Source organism: Nomascus leucogenys, chromosome 13, assembly GCF_006542625.1.
Source record: "Nomascus leucogenys isolate Asia chromosome 13, Asia_NLE_v1, whole genome shotgun sequence".
In the NCBI taxonomy this organism is placed as follows: domain Eukaryota; kingdom Metazoa; phylum Chordata; class Mammalia; order Primates; family Hylobatidae; genus Nomascus; species Nomascus leucogenys.
Window position 1 is genome coordinate 27,281,364 of NC_044393.1, and position 22,344 is coordinate 27,303,707.

At 46.1% G+C, this 22,344-nt stretch overlaps 1 protein-coding gene across 3 annotated transcripts in view; it reads left to right on the top strand.

Annotated features, from left to right (window-relative positions):
- Positions 1 to 2,649: 2,649 nt before the first annotated feature.
- NDRG3 (NDRG family member 3) overlaps positions 2,650 to 22,344 on the top strand; it is a 95,233-nt gene continuing 75,538 nt past the window's right edge. For all 3 annotated transcript variants that reach the window (XM_030825908.1, XM_030825909.1, XM_030825910.1), the window contains exon 1: positions 2,650 to 2,725. The gene's annotated coding sequence lies outside the window, so the exon portion shown is untranslated. The remainder of the gene's footprint in view (positions 2,726 to 22,344) is intronic.

The window sequence follows — 22,344 nt, forward strand, 5'->3', positions numbered from 1 at the left end:
GAAAGTTTGGATGGTCTCATGGAAATCCAACATTTAAGAATCAGAGCAGGGCAGGACACAGTGGCTCATGCCTGTAATCCCAGAACTTTGGGAGGCCTAGGCAGGAGGACTGCTTAAGTCCAAGAGTTCTAGACCAGCCTGAGCAACATGGTGAGACCCTCGTCTATATCTATCTCTATCTCTATCTATCTGTATCTCAAGAATCAGAGAAATGTTCTTAATTGCCTATACTTTCATAAACGAAGTAGTATAATGGAGAGAGTTGGAGTGAATTTTCTTTTTTCTGTTTCTTTTTTTTGAGACAGAGTCTCGCTCTGTTGCCCAGGCTGGAGTGCAGCAGAGCAATCTCGGCTCACTGCAAGCTCTGCCTCCCAGGTTCACACCATTCTCCTGCCTCAGCCTCCCGAGTAGCTGAGACTACAGGCGCCAGCCACTATGCCCAGCTAATTTTTGTATTTTTAGTAAAGACAGAGTTTCACCTTGTTAGCCAGGATGGTCTCAATCTCCTGACCTCATGATCTGCCCGCCTCAGCCTCCCAAACTGCTGGGATTACAGGCGTGAGCCACTGCGCCCGGCCGTGAATTTTCATTTTATCCTCAATTTCCTCATCTGTAAAATGGGGATAGATTATCTCTCTAAAGATGATTATACCCTCCCCTATTTTATTTATTACATTGTATTGCTTTTTTTTTTTTTTTTTTTTTTTTTTTTTTTGAGACGGAGTCTTGCTCTCTCCCCCAGGCTGGTGTGCAGTGGCGTGGCGTGATCTCGGCTCACTGCAAGCTCCGCCTCCCGGGTTCACGCCATTCTCCTGCCTCAGCCTCCCGAGTAGCTGGGACTACAGGCGCCCGCCAACACGCCCGGCTAATTTTTTTGTATTTTTAGTACAGACGGGGTTTCACCGTGTTAGCCAGGATGGTCTCGATCTCCTGACCTCGTGATCCGCCCGCCTCGGCCTCCCAAAGTGCTGGGATTACAGGCTTGAGCCACCGCGCCCAGCCTTCATTGTATTGCATTTTTTGCTTATAAGGATTTCTTCAAACTCAAGAAGTATGTTTTGTGTCTTCAAAAGTAAAATAGAACAAAGAAAAATAATACTTACTGAGCTCTAAGCATTTTACATGCATATTATCATTCAGTCTTTGCCACAACCTTGTAACTTCTATTTCTGGGTGTGTGACATAGATGAGGAACTCGGGCATGCAGAAGCGTGGAGAGACTTAATTGTCTAACCAAGGACATATGGATAAATAGTGGATGGTGAACTAGAACTAATTTGAATTCAGTACATGTTAACAAACATAAACCATAAAATAAATGGCTGTGCTCAATTAATGTTAGTTTTCTCTCCAACTAAATTTGGTTCAAGAATTGTGCTTGATGAATAACAATATTATTGTTACCCTCTGAAATGTTTGCTAATATTTATTTGTTCAGTTTGCCTTAATTAAAAGAATATGCCTTTAGTGGCCAGGCGTGGTGGCTCACACCTGTAATCTCAGCACTTAGGGAGGCTGAAGCGGGTGGATTACTTGAGGTCAGGAGTTTGAGACCAGCTTGGCCAACATGGTGAAACCCCATCTCTACTAAAAAAAAAAAAAAATACAAAAATTACCCAGGCATGGTGGTGCGCACCTGTAGTCCCAGCTACTTGGGAGGCTGAGGGACTTGGGAACCTGAGCCGAGATGGCGACACTGGCTCGGGTTAAAAGGGCGCGGTGGCTCACACACCTGTAATCCCAGCACTTTGGGAGGCCGAGGCGGGCAGATCACGAGGTCAAGAGAGCGAGACCATCCTGGCCAACACGGTGAAAACCCGTCTCTACTAATAATAGAAAAATTAGCCAGGCCTGGTGGCACACGCCTATAGTCCCAGCTACTCGGGAGGCTGAGGCAGGAGAATCGCCTGAACCCAGGAGGCGGAGGTTGCAGTGAGCCGAGATCGCGCTAGTGCACTCCAGCCTGGCGACAGAGCGAGACTCCGTCTCAAAAAACAAAACAAAACAAAACAAAACTTTTAGTCAGTGGTACTTAATGCTAAAGAAATAATAGATAATAAATAGAGGAAGAGAGTGTGTCCTGTACATTTTGGTGTCAAATTGTTGGGTCATTAAGCTTAATATCTGCAATCATTCTGGGAAAAAAAATTCCATCTCTAATGTTGCATTCAAGAAAGTAGATGATTTGGCTGACGGTTGTAAAAGGGGTGATACAATGGAGGACTGATAATTCGGAGCCCGGAGTCTTGGACTCTAGTTCTTAAATTACTATGTTCATTCACCAAAAATTTACTAAGCTCTTTCCACGTGCCGAGCACTGTGCTAGGCGCCCTGTGACCTTGGGTATGGCTCTAGGTCACCTTAAAAGGAGGATGCCATACCCTGCAAGAGCTCTTAGCGGCTTCATAAGGATGCGACTCAGGGAACTGAGGGAAGCGCTCCAGACGCAGCGCTCGATGGCCCTCCCGCCCAGGACCTCCAAAATCTGAGATTTCTTCTCTGAGGAAACTCCGCAGCAAGAAAAACTACATCAAAGATGGCGCCGCCGGCCTCTCCTGGCTCAACCACCATCTTCTCGGTAGTTCCCGAGGTGGACGGGCACAGCACGCATGCGCTGCCCTGGCGTCCTCGGCGCGCCTGCGCGGGCCGCAGCACCTCCCCCGCCCCCTCGCCGCCGCCGCCGCTGCTGCTGCTGCTGTACTGACGGCGGGTGCCCGCGCCTCAGGTGAGTGAGCGCCTCCGCCCGGCCCGCGGGGGGCGCGCGGCGCCGCATTCGGGGGCGTCGCTCCTTTGCCCTGCTCATTCCCCGCATCATCTCCGCGGCACGGCGGGGCCCTTGGGGGCCTATGCTGCTTGCCTCCCCCGTGCCCCCGGGGCCCTCTGCCCCGTCCCGCCCGCCCGCCGGACCCAGGTCAGCTCGGCTTTCCTCGGCCGCTCCCCGCGCCCAGCCCGCCGGCGACAGCGTGCGGGCAGCAAGAGAGCCTCCCTCCGGGCTCAACACCCTGGGTCACAGGGACGCCCCCCGCAGGCGCGAACCCTTCTCTCGCTCTGGCTCTGCAGGCGGCAGAGCTTGGTGGGCCTTGGGGTTGCTCATCCATCTACCTCGCCCGCTCCAAGAGCCCAGATGCTTGGAAGAGGGGCCGTGAGCAGCCCTTGCACCCGTCCGGCCCCAGAGCAGCAGAAGGCATCCTCTAACGGGACCCTACGACTACCCTACCAGGGAGAGGCTTCTTAGCCCCACTTAACAGCCGAGGAAACTGAGGCACGGAAAGGTGAAGTGCCATGCCCAAGGTCACGCAGCTGACAAGTGGCAGGGTCAGCTCTCAACTCAGGGTCTCGGGCTCTCGGGCCAGTGCGGTTGGAATTTGATCTCGTACCTTTGAAAAAATTTTGAAATCACTTGTCATCTCTGAAGTTGCTCTCGAACGTCATAAAAGTAGGCTGCACAAGAAAGATTTTCTTGTTGTCGGAGTACAATTGAGGTGTCACTGTAATAATAAGTGTTATTAATATAAGAGCTAACGTTCTTCCAACGCTCGCTGTGTGCCAGGGATCTTGCTAAGCATTTTATTAAGATAACCTCGCATAACCACCTCTGCACTTCCCAGTCCAAATGCTTCCCCCTTCCTTGTCATGAAGCCCTTTTTTTCTTCCTGCAGAGCTGGCCTCCCTATCACAGGTAGACTAGGAGCCCCATGGCTTAGGAGGCAGGGAAGCTTTCCTTTGGTGGCTTACTGACAGAACAAGAGTGATCCTTGCCTGCTGGCATCCAGACCCCCCCCCCCACGGCGCCCCCCCTTACCCTGGCCCTCAGGGGATATTATTAGCCTTCCGTTCCTGCCAAGAGAGCAGGACTGGGCTGACTGGGCTAGCTGGGCGGGCTGGACTTGGAAGTGACAGAGCAGATTTGGCTAGCACTCACCTCATTCCGGGGCTTTCTGTCCGGGGCTTTCTGGCTTTGCCCCAAGGTTGGGCTTGAACATTTCAGTATTTAAGATAAAGTAAGAAGAGAAAGAGAACATTGATAGAGTGGTGCTGAATTTAAGAAGCCTCCCATGATTTAAAGTTCCAAATGAACAGCTATAAAAATATGTGAATGTTTCTCCCCCAAAATAACTAGCTCAAACTGTCGTTTTTCTCCCTTAGCAAATCCTCCTCCACATTTCAAAGGCTCCACTAAATCACCACCTTCTCTGTGAAGCCTTCCCTGCTTGATTTTCCCAATTAGAATTACACGTTCACAAAACAGGGTCTTAGCCTCAGTCTTACCCTGCGGACTTCTAGCCCCTTGAGGGCATGGTCCATCTTTGCAGCTCCAGATGCCTGGCTCACAGTAGATCCTTGGTAAGTATTCAGTGAATTTCCACCGTCCCTTTTCATTACTCAAAGTGTGGTGTTCTTCTGCTGGCCTTCTGTTCCTCCTTCCTGCCCTTCAGTTTCTCTTTGCTTGTCCCTTCCCTCAGATTCAACTTGTCATCACCATTTACCACTCAAAGGCCTCCATCCACCCTGTTGTTTTTGAAAACTTGCATATAAGAGTCTTGCATCAAAAAGCCTGTTTATGGACCCGGTGCTGTGGCTCACGCCTGTAATCCCAGCACTTTGGGAGGCGGAGGTGGGTGGATCACGAGGTCAGGAGATGGAGACCTTCCTGGCTAACACGGGGAAACCCCGTCTCTACTAAAAAATAACAGAAAATTAGCCCGGTGTGGTGGTAGGCGCCTGTAGTCCCAGCTACTCGGGAGGCTGAGGCAGGAGAATGGCGTGAATCCGGGAGGCGGAGCTTGCAGTGAGCCGAGATGGCGCCACTGCACTCCAGCCTGGGCAACAGAGCGAGACTCCGTCTCAAAAAAAAAAAAAAAAATCTTGTTTTTGTTACTCGAACATGCACTCACGATTGAGCTGCTTTTGTTTTTTTTTTTTTGTTTGTTTGTTTGTTGAGACGGAGTCTCGCTCTGTTGCCCAGGCTGGAGTGCAGTGGCGCCATCTCGGCTCACTGCAAGCTCCGCCTCCCGGATTCACGCCATTCTCCTGCCTCAGCCTCCCGAGTAGCTGGGACTACAGGCACCCGCCACCACGCCCGGCTAATTTTTTTGTATTTTTTTAGTAGAGACGGGATTTCACCGTTGTTAGCCAGGATGGTCTCGATCTCCTGACCTCGTGATCCACCCACCTCAGCCTCCCATAGTGCTGGGATTACAGGCGTGAGCCACCAAGCCCGGCCGAGCTGCTTTTATTCTTTTTTTTTTTTTTTGAGACGGAGTTTCGCTCTTGTTGCCCAGGCTGGAGTGCAGTGGCGCAATCTCGGCTTACTGCAGCCTCGGCCTCCTGGGTTCAAGCGATTTTCCTGCCTCAGCCACCCAAGTAGCTGGAATTACAGGTGCCCGCCACCATGCTCAGCTATTTTTTGTATTTTTAGTAGAGATGGGTTTTCACCATGTTAGCCAAGCTGGTCTTGAACTCCTGACCTCAGGTGATCCGCCTGCCGCCGCCTCCCAAAGTGGTGGGATTACAGGCATGAGCCTCCGAGCCCGGCTGCTTTTGTTTTATTCTAAATTGTTACTTCTGAGCAGGGAAAAATGCCTGTTTATCCCCAACAGTGGAGTTGGTATATGCTATTTCGATGTACAGGGTAGTTTTCATTTGCATGTTGCAGTAGGATAGTCTGAGGCTTATACCCCTTTAGTCTGTCCCTAAATGCATGAGAAATCCATTTTTACATTCTTTTGCCTTCTGTGGCTGATTGCCCCTGCTTGTATCAAAGTAATCACAATTTTTAGTGTATATCATTACATGGTATTTATAATAATAAATATTCAAAAGGGTCCTTTGGGAGGCAGCAGATATGTGCATAGATTCTTTATTTAAATGAAGCTTCTTAAAGAGTTTTTCCAAATAATTTTCTGTAAATGTATTGACTAGGGGTAAGGCATGGATGTATGGCGCCGGATATGGTGGAAGATTCACAGTTGAATCAAACAGGTTCCTGTTGAGAGAGCTTACTAGCTAATTGGGAAACATTGTCTCTAACTGTACTAAAATCAAGTCTAAACATTCCCATATTAATGTTACAAGCAAAGCAATATTAGACTATAATGGAATAAGATATTCCTACGTGGGGTGTTTCATTAAATTGTATGTTATTCAGGATGAAATGGAGCACTGAGTCATTAAGTCCATCCTTCTCACTTAGCACTGTGATTTTTAAAAATTCATTTACCGAAGAAAGCCCTGAAACCTGGTAAATATCCATAATCAAGCTAGCTAAGTTTTTGTGTGCTATTTTCAAGCACTATTAAGAAAGAAAGGTGGTGGGGGGCACCTTGAGAATTGAACTTGTCCAAGGTCGCAGAACTAGCTACCACTTGAAATTCCAGACTTTTTAGCCACTAAAGGTTTATCAGTATTTCTTCTCAGTGAATTCATCCTTAAAGACATTAACTAGCAACTCTATTAAGATTCTATTTATGTGCTTAGAACAGGGGTGGGAGAAGACATACAAAAACATGATTCATGTCTTCAAGGAGGCTATGGTCTGTTGGGGAAGAGTAAAGCACTGTTCTCTAATGTTGAAGTCAGCATATATATATTGTTAAATTGTATGGTAGAGGGACTAGCTGTATCATGGGAGCTGGGGAAAGGGGGCAAGAAGGATCAGTATGAGATGTGGTGGGACCACTTTGGGTTTTGACTTTCTGGGCTTTGACAGGTGGATAGGGTCAGAATTAATCAAAAGGACAGGAAAACATTTTCAATCAGGGGCTGATAAAACAGACAAGATAGCAATGCCTGCCATGTTTAACGGACAGTAAAAAAATTGGCTTGGCTGGCTTAGAGCAGTGGTTCTCAACCTTTAGTGTGCACCAGCATCACCTGGAGAGCTTATTAAAACCCATATTCCTGGGCTCGACCTTCAGAGTTTCTGATTCGTTAGCTCTGGAGTGGAATCCGAGAATTTGCAGTTCTAACAAGTTCCCAGATGATGCTGATGCTGCTAGTCTAAGGATCACACTTTGAGAACCACTTGATTAGAAGGTTGAGCAGCTAGAGTTAGAAACTGTCAAATAACTTGTTTCAAAAAAGTGCATGTGTGTCAGGTGTGGGGGTATACTGACATAGGAGAGTTCTGGAAAGATATATACCAAGCTCTAATGGTCCTCACTTCCAGGGGTGGGATTGAGATGCTTGGGGAATTTACTTTTTTACCTTTCTATATCATTTTTGCATTGTGCACATAATGTTTTTGTGTTTTAAAAATGAAAGAAAAATAAGAATCTTTTTTGAAGATATATAGTAAAATATTTATGGATTAAAAAAAGAGCTTGCTAAAGTAATCTAGTGTCATCCAACAAACATTTTTAGAGTGTCTGCTATATGCCAGATGCTGCTAGCTTCTGGAAATACAAAGCCTTTGCTAAAGCTTGCAGGCTGGTGATGGTGATTGAGATGGGCAGATAACAGCTTTACTTAGTATCATGTAAGCTTCCTAAGAGCAGGGACCAGGGTCTAGCTCTTTGCTTGGCTGATAATAGGCACTTAGTAAATGATGAACGAATGAACAAATCCAGGTAAGAAGTGAAGACAGAAGGAAAGAAAAAAAGGCCAAATGGGAGATTCTGGAAGAAAACGGACAAGCCTGGATAGGAATGGTGAAAGGAAGGGGTGCATCAAAAAGTACTTTCAAGTGCAAAGATTGATAACATTTTGGGTTTACTGCAGAACTGGATGTCAAATTGTTTCTTCTAAAAGATGCCCCCCCCCCCACCTTTCTTTTTTCATAGCACTTGAAAATAGCACACAAAAACTTAGCTAGCTTGATTATGGATATTTACCAGGTTTCAGGGCTTTCTTTGGTAAATGAATTTTTAAAAATCACTGTGCTAATTCTGTAAAACTAATGTATAATATTTACCTACAATTAATTGCTCTCTCATTCATGTGAAATTAACTGATACATGAAGGGTGTTTTACATGTTATACAAAAATGGGTAGTATTATGTCTTCTGATTTTATCTCTTCAGTGAAAGGGCTAGTACTCCACTCAAAGTTCTGTGATATGTCTTATAGCACATGACAGAATTTGACATTTTATCAGTTGTAAATAAAAATTTGTTGCCCAGGCGTGGTGGCTCACGCCTGTAATCCCAGCACTTTAGGAGGCCGAGGTGGGCGGATCACGAGGTCAGGACTTCAAGACCAGCCTGGCCAACATGGCAAACTGTCTCTACTAAAAATACAAAAATTAGCCGGGTATGGTGGCACGCATCTGTAGTCCCAACTACTCGGGAGGCTGAGGCAGGAGAATCGCTTGAACTGGGGAGGCAGAGGTTGTGGTGAGCCGAGATCACACCATTGCACTCCAGCCTGGGTGACAGAGTGAGATTCCGTCTCAAAAAAAAAAAAAAAAAAAATTGTTGATGGCCGAATAGGGTGCACTTTGGAGGAATCCGGCTTCTTTGCATTCTGAATTTAATTCTTTATAAACACTAATTACAGTGGCAAACATTAATTAATGTTATTGATAGGGAGCTGGTGTCCTCCCTGGATTTGGGAATAATGTGTTATATGGAGTCTTTTTGTGTGGAGGTGCCACTTTTTATCTTCCCTAGAGATTTAATATAGTAAATGAAAATTAATTTTCTAAATACAGTGGTGGTTTCCACCAGGCTTTAGCTATAGCATTTGATGCTAATCCCCCTATTAACTAAAAGTGCCCATGGTCTACAGTCTGGGGTTTTCAATTGATCAAGTAAAATTCTGGATATAGCCACTCTTTATACTTAATTTTATTACTTATTAGATTTTTCTATTGTAAGTTTTGCAGTTTTTTGTTTTTGTTTTTTTTTTTTTTTGAGATGGAGTCTCGCTCTGTCATCCAGGCTGGAGTGCAGTGGCGTGATCTCAGCTCACTGCATGCTCCGCCTCCCAGGTTCACACCATTCTCCTGCCTCAGCCTCCCGAGTAGCTGGGACTACAGGCGCCTGCCACCGCGCCTGGCTAATTTTTTGTATTCTTAGTAGAGATGGGGTTTCACCATGGTCTCGATCTCCTGACCTCGTGATCCGCCCGCCTCGGCCTCCCAAAGTGCTGGGATTATAGGCGTGAGCCACTGCGCCCGGCCTAGACAGGGTTTCACCGTGTTAGCCAGGATGGCCGGGATCTCCTGACCTCGTGATCCACCCACCTCAGGCACCCAAACTGCTGGGATTGCAGGTGTGAGCCACTCCGCCTGGCCCAGTGCTTCTATATTTTTAAGGCTGAATTTTCTTTCATGGATACAAGTTGATGGCTTTTTTTTTTTCTTTTTTTTTTTTTGAGGCGCAGTCTCACTCCGTTACCCAAGCTGGAGTGCAGTGGGGTGATCCCGGCTCACTGCAACCTCCGCCTCCCGGGTTCATGCGATTCTCCTGCCTCAGACTCCCAAGTAGCTGGGATTACAGGCCCATGCCACCACACCCGGCTAATTTTTGCATTTTTAGTAGAGACGGGGTTTCACCATGTTGGTCAGGCTGGTCTCGATTTCCCGACCTCGTGATCCGCCAGCCTCGGCCTCCCAAAGTGCTGGGATTACAGGCATGAGCCACTGTGCCCGACCTGCTTTTTTTTTTTTTTTTTTTTTTGAGATGGGGTCTTGTTTTGTCACCCAGGCTGGAGTGCAGTGGCAGGATCTCGACTTACTACAGCCTCTGCCTCCCGAGTTCAAGTGATTCTCCTGCCTCAGCCTCCTGAGTAGCTGGGAAGTAGCTGGGATTACAGGTGCACACCATCACCCCTGGCTAATTTTTGTATTTTTAGTAGAGATGGGGTTTCACCATGTTGGCCAGACTGGTCTTGAACTCCTGACCTCAGGTGATCCACCCGCCTCGGCCTCCCAAAATGCTGGGATTATAGGCATGAGCCACTCTGGCTGGTTCCTTTTTTTTTTTTTTTTTTTTTTTTGAGACAGGTTTTTACTCTGTGGTCCAGGCTGGAGTGCAGTGGCATGATCTCAGTTCACTGCAGCCTCTGTCTCCCAGGTTCAAGCAATTCTCCTGCCTCAGCCTCCCGAGTAGCTGGGATTACAGGTGCATGCCACCACACCTGACTAATTTTTGTATTTTTAGTAGAGATGGGGTTTCATCATGTTGGCCATGTTGGCTGGTCTCAAACTCCTCACCTCAAGTGATTCGCCCACCCTGGCCTCCCATAGTGGTGTGAGCCACTATGCCTAGCCCCATTTTTTAACTTTTGAAAGTGTTGCCTTTTTTTTTTTTTTTTTTTTTTTTTTTTTTGCGAAGGAGTTTTGCTCTTTTGCCCAGTCTAGAGTGAAGTGGTGAAGTGGTGTGATCTCAGCTCACTGCAACCTCCGTCTCCCGGATTCAAGCAATTCTCCTGCCTCAGCCTCTCGTGTAGCTGGGATTATAGGTACCCACCACCACGCCTGGCTAATTTTTGTATTTTTAGTAGAGACGGGGTTTCGTCATGTTGGCCAGGCTGGTCTCGAACTCCTGCCTTGGCCTCCCAAAGTGCTAGGAGAAAGTGTTGCTTTTAAGTCATTTTGTTGGGATGGTTTTAACCAGGGTGTTCACTAAAATATAACTTTGGATGATTAGTCCACAGGTTATATTGCATTTCCAATACCCCCAGGTAGGTACAAGTCTCACATTAAAGTAGTAATGATAATAATGCCTAAATTTTGTATGGGGCTTTTCAATGTTCAGAATTTTTTTTTTTTTTCGAGACAGAGTCTTGCTCTGTCACCAGGCTGGAGTGGGGTGGCACAATCTCAGCTCACTGCAACCTCCACCCCCTAGGTTCAAGCAGTTCTCATGCCTCAGCCTCCTGAGTAGCTGAGACTTCAGGTGGCCGCCATCACGCCTGGCAAATTTTTTGTATTTTTGGTGGAGGTGAGTTTCACCGAGTTGGCCAGGCTGGTCTCAAACTCCGCCCACCTCAGCCTCTCAAAGTGCTGGTATTACAGGCATGAGCCACTGCGCCCAGCCAATTTTCAGAATTATTTTATAGTAACATCCTGGTAAGCTCCAGTCACCTAACCTGAGAATATGCATTAGAAGGATTAATGATCAGATGGCATCAAGTGGGGAAAATTGGTTATAGAGGTCAGGATGCAGATTGCTCAGGTTCAAATCCTTGCTCTGCTACTTGCTAGCTGTGTGACCTTTGGCAAATTACAATACCCCGTCCGAGCTTCAGTTTCTTCATCTGTAAAATGGGGTGGATTACAATACCTAACTAAATATGTTGGGAAGCACAATGAAATAATGAATCGATAAAGTGCTTATCATGGTACCTGGCATAGTGTAAGCGCTCAATAAATTTGGCTTGTATGAGTATTATATACTGCATTTTAGGGCTCTTGTTTGTCCTTTACCTCACTCAGGCTGCCTTAAAGTACAAATTGTTTTCAGGGATTCCGCCTTACAGTTGGCAGGAACCCGGAGCCATCTAAGAGCACGCCCCAGGGCTTTGCTGGTGGTATCTTTCCTCGTGTCCCGAGTTGCCTTCTTCAGGAGTGGAAGGCAGGGGGTTGTGCTTCTGCTTTTAGAGTTACTTTAGTATGATTCCGCTGGCCGATGGGTGTCTGGGATTAAAAAGAAGGATCCTGGATGGGTCTTGCTTTGTTCTAGCAGTTATTTATACCAGGACCCTGGAATGGATAGAATTAATATATAGGACAGACTCAGATTCCCAGCTTGGCAGTCTCTACAAACCTCTCATTTACCACCTGCTGCCAGAACCCAGAAGTGACACAACAGGAAGGTGGGCCTATTGCAGGGGTTGCTGCCCTTTTCCTTTCAAGAAAATATGAGGGGTGTGAATGGCCCTTATCTAGGCCTGAGGATGAGCAGGGGTACTTCCTGTTATAGTGAGGATCTGTGAGCATATGAGCTACTTAAGTAGCTGCCTTTGATCCTTCCCCACCCCTTAGCTTATGGAGATAGAGGGGATAGCATCTCTGAGAAAATTTCTTCTGGCGAAGAGGTACCCAGACTTTCCTTTATGCAGTGAAAAATCTCAGCTGTATTTTTAAAAGTCTTCCATGGAGCTGGGTGGTTTGGCTTGTTTATCTGGCTTCCTGGGGGAGTCCCCTGAGATCCTTTGCTTTCCTAAGGGCCCCCAGGAGACAGCAATAGAACCAACAACCATTACCGTAGACACTTGAGGGGATGTTTAAGTCAATAGTTTCATGATTAGATTAATTCAGCCTTTAACCCTGAGGAAACTTAAGAGCCAAGTCATCAGATAATTGTGCATCTTCTAGACTGAAGTATGGAATTTAGCCCAGTACTCTGGGATCTCTTTCAGAGCTGAGCTAGTTCCATGCTAGTTCCAGCTCCACACCTAGCTGGCTGTGTGAATTCAGAAATCACTTAAATTTTCTGGGCCTCTTTTCTCATTGGAGAATGAGGGCGTTACTGTAAACCAGTGGTTCTTAGCCCTGGCTGCATGTAAGAATTACCTGTGAAACTTTAAAAACAATACTCAGGCCCTATGTTAGCCCAATTAAATTGGATCTTTAAGGTTGGGGCTGAGTCGTTGGTAATCTTCACTGCTTCCCAGGTTTAAGTGTAGCTAAGATAACCACGTGGACAACATGACCAAGTTTTAAACAACTGAAAAAAGTTAAGCTTCTGTGTCATTCTGCTCCTCAGAAACCTTCAGGGGTTGTCTGTGTAGTAAAGTCCAGCTCAGGTGCTCTGCATTCTGACCTAGCCTACTTCTGCAGCTTGTCTTCTTTCCCAGCTACATTGTTCTTGGTGTTTCCTGAATGTATTGTCTTTTTTTTTTTTTTTTTTTTTTTTGAGACAGAGCCTCGCTCTGCCGCCCAGGCTGGAGTGCAATGGTGCAATCTTGGCTCACTGCAACCTCCACCCCCTGGGTTCAAGCCTCAGCCTCCTGAGCTGGGATTAAGGCATGCGCCATCATGCTCAGCTAATTTTTGTATTATTAGTAGAAATGGGGTTTCACTTTGTTGGCCAGGCTGATCTTGAACTTCTGACCTCAGGTGATCCTCCCACCTCAGCCTTCCAAAGTGCTGGGATTACAGGTGCCCTGCCTGAATGTATTGTCTTTAATTCTTTCTTTCCCAACCCTGATGTCCTCACCTGTAATATCTCTCCTCCCTTCCCCTGTTCAAAACATATCCCTTTAGGGCCCATCATTCTCCCCTCCCTTGGGAAACTCCTGACCATCCTAGTCCTTAGTTATTTCTCCTGCCTCTGCATTGGTTTTGAGCTTCATTAGCTCTGAGTGTATGTTTCAAACACTAGCTGCAATGTAAATGTGATAACTCAAGCAGCATTCAATCCTTCAGAGAGTGGGACACATGGAAATACAGGTTGAGTATCCCTTATCCAAAATGCTTGGGACCAGAAGTGTTTCAGGTTTCGGATTTTGTCCAATTTTGGAATATTTGAATTATACTTACCAGTTGAGCATCCCTAATCTGAAAATCTGAAATCCGAGTGCTCCAATGAGCATTTAGTTTGAGCGTCATGTCAGTGCTCAGAAAGTTTTGGATTTTGAAGCATTTCAGATTTTGGATTTGCAGATTAGAGATGCTCAACGTGTGCCACTGAGGTGACTTGTATACTGTTAAACATGTGATATGGTGTATTGTTGGCTGTTTCATTATGTATGTGTATCTTGTAAATATTAGTTGATGGATAGCTATCCATGGCCAGCCTCCAGCTATCATTTTTACCCATATTTCCTATTTCCAGCAGACCTTGTGCTTTCTCATCTCCTTGCCTTTAAGTTATTCTCCCTTTCTGGAATTTCTTCTTTTATTCTTATTCTCATCTACAGGAATTTTATCTATTTCTCAAGGTGCAGTTCAGATATTACCTCCTCCATGAAACTTCTTCCCAGCACCCACAAGCTGCATTGACTCAATTATGCCCTAAACCTCTGTAACCCTTAGAGCAGTAGTTCTCGGTTGGGAGTGATTTTGCCCCAAAGAGGACATTTGGCATTATCTGGAGACATGTTTGGTTGTCACAACTGTTGGGGGAGTGTGCCACTGTCATCTAGTATTGGAGGCCAGGGATGCTGCTACACATTCTGCAATGCACAGGACAGACCTCCCACAACAAAGAATCATCTGGCCTAAAATGTCAGTTGTACCAAGGTTGAGAAACTACCTTTGAGTTTGTCCAGTTCATAAGCTTATATGTATACTGCCTTGAACTGTAACAATTTGTTTATGGACCTTATCTCCCCTATTTAATTGAATTAATGGGTAAAGACTAATTCCAGTCCTCCATCTGTGCTTTCTTTTTATTCACTACATATCAGGGCTTAATCCTAGAGCCTGTGGCCTAATCCTAACTGCTTAAGCAGAGATAAAGACATGTTCAGTGTGGAGTGGGTGTGGTGAGGCAGTCTTCTCAATTCCGAATTTCTCTTCTTTTCACTCTCAGTCTTTTCATCTGTGATGACTTGGGAGAAAGTGTGATTTAGGGCATAAAGTGAGCATTTGGGATCAGAAGACCTGGGTTTCAATTCCAGCTGTGCCATTTATTAGTTGTGGTATTTTGGTCAATCCATGTCACCTCTTTTTTTTTTTTTTTTTTGAGACGGAGTCTTGCTCTGTCACTCAGGCTGGAGTGCAGTGGCACGATCTCGGCTCACTGCAAAGGTGATCTGCCTGCCTTGGCCTCCCAAAGTGCTGGGATTACAGGCATGAGCCACCGTGCCCAGCCATGTCACCTCTTTAAGCCTCAGTTTCTTCATGTCTGTAGTAGCCATGATGCCAGTGCCTCAGTGTTTTAGCTTACGGTACCATCATGATAATCCAGTGAGATGTTAAATGTGAAGGTGCTCTGTAAATTGGAAAGTGCTGTAATGATTACTCATATAGCCACTGTTCAAAGGTATAAAGAGAGAGGATATGAATCTGTTTGCTTAGGAGCTCTACTGACTGCCTTCCCAGCCAGTCCTGTGGCCACTTCCTGTGGCTTTCTAACCATAACTGCTTCAGCACCGCTCCAGCTGACCCCTTCCAGGTTATTCTCTCCAGTATGCCCCCTTTGTTTGTTGCCTTCATTCTGTGGTTTTTGTTTGTTTGTTTGTTTTTTGTTTTTTTTTTGAGATGGAATCTCGCTCTGTCACCCAGGCTAGAGTGTAGTGGCGCGATCTCGGCTCACTGCAAGCTCCGCCTCCCGGGTTCACGCCATTCTCCTGCCTCAGCCTCCCGAGTAGCTGGACTACAGGCACCCGCTACCTCGCCCAGCTAATTTTTCGTATATTTAGTAGAGATGAGGTTTCACCATGTTGGCCAGGATGGTCTCGATCTCTTGACCTCGTGATCTGCCCGCCTTGGCCTCCCAAAGTGCTGGGATTACAGGTGTGAGCCACCGCGCCCGGCCATACCTTCATTCTGTTTTGGTTGTCTGTCTGCAATCTTGCCAAAATCAAAAGTGATTCACTTCGCCCGTAGAATACTAGCTAGCGGCCTGGTGTCAGCACATCCTGGCAAGGCCTGCCTGACAAAGGCCAAACATGGTTATGGGAAAAAGCTATAAAACAAGACAGCTTGTAGTTTCAAAAGCCAGTAACTTTCTTATTGTTCTTATTGTCTTTATTAAACTAACAAAGAAATTTATATATATATATATTTTTTGTTTGTTTGTTTGTTTGTTTGTTTGTTTGTTTGAGACAGGATTGTTCCATCACCCAGGCTGGAGTGCAGTGGTTTAATCTCAGTTTACTGCAGCCTTCACCTTCTGGGCTCAAGCAGTCTTCCCACCTCAGCCTCCTGACTAGCTGGGACTACAGGCACACGTCATCACACCCGGCTAATTTTTATATTTTTTATAGACACAGGATCTCGCCATGTTGCCTGGGCTGATCTCAAACTCCTGGGCTCAAGCAATCCACCCTCCTTGGCCTCCCAAAATGCTAGATTAGAGGTGTGAGCCACCTCGCCTGGCCAAAGCAATGTTTTTAAGTGCTTGAAATCTCAGTGAGCTTCATCTGACTAAATGGACACAGTGCAGAATGAGATATAAGCTGAGACCCTCATGTCCCCAGGGTCAGGCCAAGTGTACCCTCCTGCTTATTTGCTGAGTGCCCTCCAGCAAGCGGTTGGCCCTCACTAGGCTAATACCTGGGGAAATGCTTAGGATTGTAGTAAGGCTCATGCTGGTGGGGAAGAATGTGAAGTACTACTTTTACAGGGAGCTTCAGGATCACAGAATGCCAGCCCTGTCAGGGACTCAAAAAGGTCATCCTGCCCAATCTTTTCCCTTGACAGATGGGGTAACTGAGGCCCAGAAAGGGAAAATGCTTTGCTCAGCGCCACTGAGCTATGTAGGGGCCCATTTAGGTTTAGAATCCACATCTGATGTGCTTATGGGCTCTTTCCATTACTGGAAGAATCCATGCATCTCTGGGTGTCTTTTTTCTGAGTGAACAAAGGATTGCACTCTGTATTATCATGCTTTAAACTGTGTTCTGCAGAGCCCTAGTGGTCTCACCACCACTTCAACCAAAGCCTCTACATGTTTTCTGTTTTCTATTTCGGAGTTTTGCTGTAAAACTTGTAAGTCACTGATCTTGTTGATCTTTTAAAGCCCCTCCCAGTGTGTGTCTCTCCTGGATTCCTGGTGACATTTTTGCTTGCATTTCAATTCAGAAATGTTAGTTTCCATATTTCTATTATTTATTTTATTTATTTTGAGACAGGGTCTCACTCTGTTGCCCAGGCTGGACTGCAGTGGTGCAGTCATGGCTCGCTGCAGCCTCAACCTCCTGGGTTCAGGCGATCCTCCCACCTCAGCCTCCTGAGTGGCTGATACTACAGGCACATACCATCACACCCTGCTAATTGTTTAATTTTTTGTAGAGATGGGGGTCTCACTGTGTTGCTCAGGCTGGTCTTGAACTCCTGGACTCAAGTGATCCTCCCACCTCCCAAAGTGCTGGGATTACAGATTTGATCCACTATGCCAACTAATTTCTATATTTCTTTTCTTTCTTTCTTTTTTTTTTTTTTTTTTTTTTTTTTTTTGAGACGGAGTGTTGCTTTGTCGCCCAGGCTGGAGCACAGTGGTGCGATCTCGGCTCACTCTGCCTCCTGGATTTATGCCATTCTCCTGCCTCAGCCTCCTGAGTAGCTGGGACTACAGGTGCCCGCCACCATGCCCAGCTAATTTTTTTGTATTTTTTTAGTAGAGACAGGGTTTCACCATGTTAGCCAGGATGGTCTTGATCTCCTGGCCTCGTGATCCACCCGCTCGGCCTCCCAAAGTGCTGGGATTACAGGTGTGAGCCACTGCACCCAGCCTAATTTCTATATTTCTAAAAAGTGATGGACATAGTCATGGGCTTTTCAGCATGGAGAACTGAACTTCATTTTTCCTAGATTTTAACACCACTGACTTTTACTGTCCAAAGTTAATGGCCCTTTCATAGTCTTCATCCTCCTCCTTTTTTCTTCAGCATTTGACAGTTTTCCTCCACTTTTGTGTAAATCTCTCTTCTCCCTTGAATTCTTTGACATTGTATTTCTGCCTTTCCTCTAGCATCTCTGAACATTTTTTCTTTGTCTCTTACTGGTTCTTTCTTTTCCATCAATGAGTTGTCCTTCAGAAGAGCCCAGGCCTACAGACCTCCTTATCTCTGGTTTGGTGGTCGTTTGGAGGTTTACCTCACTCATTCTCACTCCCACCTGTGCTCGGGTCTCTCTTGGATTCCTGACTGAAATTGATTTTCTTTTTAACAAATCAGTTTCTCTGTTACTTTTTCTCAGCTCACTAATTTCCATTCATTGTGCCATAATTCTTTTATCTCCCCAACTGAAAACTTTGGCAAAATCTAACTCTTCTCTGACCTTGTTCTACTTTTTTTCTTTCTTTCTTTCTTTCTTTTTTGACAGCATCTCCCTCTGTTGCCCAGGCTGGAGTGCAGTGGCGCGATCTTGGCTCACTCCAACCTCCTCCTCCCAGTTTTAAGCGATTCTCATGCCTCAGCCTCCCAAGTAGCTGGAATTACCACCACGCCTGGCTAATTTTTGTATGGTTAATAGTGACGGGGTTTTACCATATTGGCCAGGCTGGTCTCGAACTCCTGGCCTCAAATAATTCTCCCATTTCGGCCTCCCACAGTGCTAGGATTATAGGCATGAGCCACTGTGCCCTGGCCAACCTTGTGCTATTTTTACCAACTTTATATCCCAGAGCTCCCCCTCCTTTTTTTTTTTTTTTTCACATTTTGTAATTTCAGGAGCCTGACAGACCCTTGTTACCATTCAGCGAGGTTTCTGCAAACTGTTTTGTTTCTCCAGTATATTCACATTTTAGTTGATCGGACCTGCTGAGTCTTTAAAAAATTGCATCTTAGCCTGGGCAACATAGTAAGACCTGTTTCTACCAAAAAACAAAAATTAGCCAGGCATAGTGGTATATGTCTGTAGTCCTTAGCTCTTTGGGAGGCTGAGGCGGGAGGATTGCTTGACCATTGGAATTCAATGTTACAGTGAGCTAAGATGGTGCCACTGCACTCCAGCCTGAGTGACAGAGCAAGACGCTGTCTACAAAAAAAACAATTTTTTTAATTTTTTTTTTTATTTTGAGACAGAGTCTTGCTCTGTCGCCTGGGCTGCAGTGCAGTGGCACAATCTCACCTCACTGCAACCGCCGCCTCCCAGGTTCAAGTGAGTCTCCTGCTTCTGCCTCCTGAGTAGCTGAGATTACAGGCACGCGCCATCATGTCCGGCTAATTTTTGTATTTTTGGTAGACACCAGGTTTCACCACGTTGGCCAGGCTGGTCTCAAACTCCTGACCTCAGGTGATCCGCCCGCCTCGGCCTCCTAAAGCGCTGGGATTACAGGCGTGAGCCACCGTGTCCGGCCCCCAAAACATTTAAAAATAAAAAATAAAAGTTCCATCTAGTTTACTGAAATTTTGGAAGAAGACAGGACAAAATCAAATTAATGGAGTCTTCCTTTACTCCATCCTCACTGATCTCTATTGAAGATTGTTGCTAATTGGCTGGGCATGGTGGCTCACGCCTGTAATCCTAGCACTTTGGGAGGCTGACATGGGTGGATCGCTTGAGCTCAGGAGTTAGAGACCAGCCTGGGCAACAAAGTGAAACCCTGACACTACAAAACGTACAAAAATTAGCTGGGCGTGGTTGCATGTGCCTGTGGTCCCAGCTACTTGGAAGGATGAGGTGAGAGAATGGCTTTAGCCTGGAAGACAGAGGTTGCAGGTAGCCGAGATTGTGCCACTGCAATCTAGCCTGAGAGAGCCAAACTCTCTCTGAAAAAAAAAAAAAAGATTGTTGCTAATAATAATGAAGGCTTTCAGTTCATCGTCTCACCTCAGATTATCTCCACCTCTCCTCCGTGATGAGGTCACATGTTAGACTCTCATCACTTAAAACTGATCATATCTGAGATCCTAAACAAGATTCCCAGGTGATAGATTTTGAGGCTCGCTGTTCTAACAAGCAAGAAATAGCCCTTGCCTCTGAAACTGTTTGCCAAGTAATAGCTGGAACTTCATTTCTCTTTTCCCTACTCATTCCACATCCTCTATGCCCTTAGCGTTATAACTACTGAGATAGTGAGGGCTCTTGTCCTGGTGTGATGACTCAGAGCTTCATTTCTAAGGTGTCTGAGTCATTGTTGGTATGTATAGGATTGCTTTAGGCTTCTGTTACCTCAAGGAGGTGCCACAAGCTGGGTAAAGAGGAAAAAACTTGTTCAGGGTCCTACAATCAGTAGATGGGGCCTGGCGCAGACATTATGGTATATGAGTTGAGTATCCCTTATCCAAAATGCCTTGAACAGCCTGGGTGCAGTGGTTTACGCCTGTAATCCCAGCGCTTTGGGAGGCTGAGGTCGGTGGATCACCTGAGGTCAGGAGTTCGAGACCAGCCTGGCCAACATGGTGAAACCTTGTCTCTACTAAAAATACAAAAATTAGCTGGGCATGGTGGCACCTGTAGTCCCAGCTACTTGGGAGATGGAGGCAGGAGAATCGCTTGAGCCCAGGAGGTGGAGGTTGCAGTGAGCCGAGATCGAGCCACTGCGCTCCAGCCTGGGTGACAGAGTGAGACTCTTTCTCAAAACCTCCCCCGCCAAAAAAAAACAAAAAAAACAAAATGCCTTGAACCAGAAGTGTTTCAGATTTTGGATTTTTTCTGATTTTGCAATATTTGCATTATACTTACTGTTTAAGCATCCCAAATCTGAAAATGTGAAATCTGAAATGCTCCAAAACCCCAATCTTTTTGAGCATAGACTTGATGTTCAAGGGAGATGCCCACTGGAGCTTGTTTATGTATGTATGTGTCCATGTATCCATCCACCCGTCCATCCATCTATCCATCCATCTGTCCTTTGTCACTTCTTCTAGGCATCCATTGGAGCATTCTGGATTTCAGATTTTTTAATTTGGGATGCTCAACCTGTAATGGGAAAAGCAAAGGTTTTAAAATCCTTTCCCTGGCTGAGCGCGGTGGCTCACGCCTGTAATCCCAGCACTTTGGGAGGCCGAGGCGGGTGGATCACGAGGTCAGGAGATCGAGACCATCCTGGCTAACACAGTGAAACCCCGTCTCTACTAAAAATACAAAAAAATTAGCCGGGCGTTGTGGCAGGTGCCTGTAGTCCCAGCTACTCGGGAGGCTGAGGCAGGAGAATGGCGTGAACCCGGGAGGCGGAGTTTGCAGTGAGCCAAGATCGCGCCACTGCACTCCAGCCTGGGCGACAGAGCGAGACTCCATCTCAAAAAAAAAAAAAAAGAAAGGAATAAAGGCTGGGTGCGGTGGCTCACGCCTGTAATCCCACCACTTTGGGAGGCCAAAGGAGGCGGATCACCTGAGGTCAAGAGTTCGAGACCAGCCTGGCCAACATGGTGAAACCCCGTCTCTACTAAAAGTATAAAAATTAGCCGGTCCTGGTGGCGGATGCCTGTAATCCCAGTTACTCGGAAGGCTGAGACAGGAGAATCGCTTGAACCCAAGAGGCGGAGGTTGCAGTGAGCTGAGATCGTGCCACTGCACTCCACAGCCTATGTGATGAGTAAAACTCTGTCTCAAATAAATAAATAAATAAAGATATCTAGGCTGGGCGGGGTGGCTTACACTTGTAATCCCAGCACTTTGGGAGACTGAAGCTGGCAGATTACTTGAGGGCAGGAGTTTGAGACCAGCCTTGCTAACAGGGAAGCCCTCTCTTTACTGAAAAATACAAAAATTAGCCGGGCGTGGAGGCATGCACCTATAGTCCCAGCTACTTGGGAGGCTGAGGCAGGAGAATCACTTGAACCTGGGAGGCGGAAGTTGCAGTGAGCTGAGATCGCACCACTGTGCTCCAGCCTGGGCAACAGAGCAAGACTCTTGTCTCAGGAAAAAAAAAGATATCTACCAGAGAGGATTGTTATGAGGATTAAACATAAGGTGCCAAGATTATAATTCCTGACAGAGTAGGTGGCCACCTTTTCTCCTTTCCCTTTCTAGCCATTTGGTATCAGAATCATTTCCTTAATTTGAAGATGGCTAGTTTTTCCTTATCAATCCTCCCTCCTACTCGTATGACTAGGAAAGAGGCAAAAATTATTGACTGCAATTTATAAAATCCCTACTTGCCTTTTGAAAATATTAATAGCTTTTAGTACCTGTATGGGATCTGGCAGCCATACCATTTGTACAGATGCGGGAACCACAGGCCTTAGATCACCAGGAGGGAGCCCGTCTGTGCAGCTGAGGGATCTGGAGATGGAGTTTTCCACCAGAATCTTAGTTTTCTTGTATGTGTTATAAAACTGCTCATTGGCAAGGGCTTGAGACATTGAAAGCAGAGCAAAAATGGAGTCTCCAGAAGAATGCGTTAGATCCCCTAATATGTGGAAGGTGAATGTCTACTGCCATGTTGCCAAATCCTGAGTCACCCTGGAGCAGCTTACTGTCCTGCACAGCATTGTCGCCTGAGCCTGCATTGGGCCTAGCTGATAGGGACAGCCTTCTCATTTAATGTATGTCTTTGTTTAAGTGTTTGTTGGTGTAAAAATTGCATTTTTCTTCATCTTTAAAAAAATACGTAGGGATGGGTGTGGTGGCTCACACCTGTAATCCCAGCACTTTGGGAAGCCAAGACAGGGGGATTGCTTGAGTCTAGGAGTTCAAGAGCAGTCTGGACAACATAGTGAAACTCCTGTCTCTAAAAAAAAATTTTTTTAAATTAGCAAGGCATGGTGGCACATGCCCATTGTCTCAGCTGTGTGAGAGGCTGCAGTGGGAGGATTGCTTGAGCCTGGGAGGTTGAGAGCCATGATTGTGCCACTGCACTCCAGCCTAGGTGAAAGAGTAAGACCCCATCTCCAAAAAAA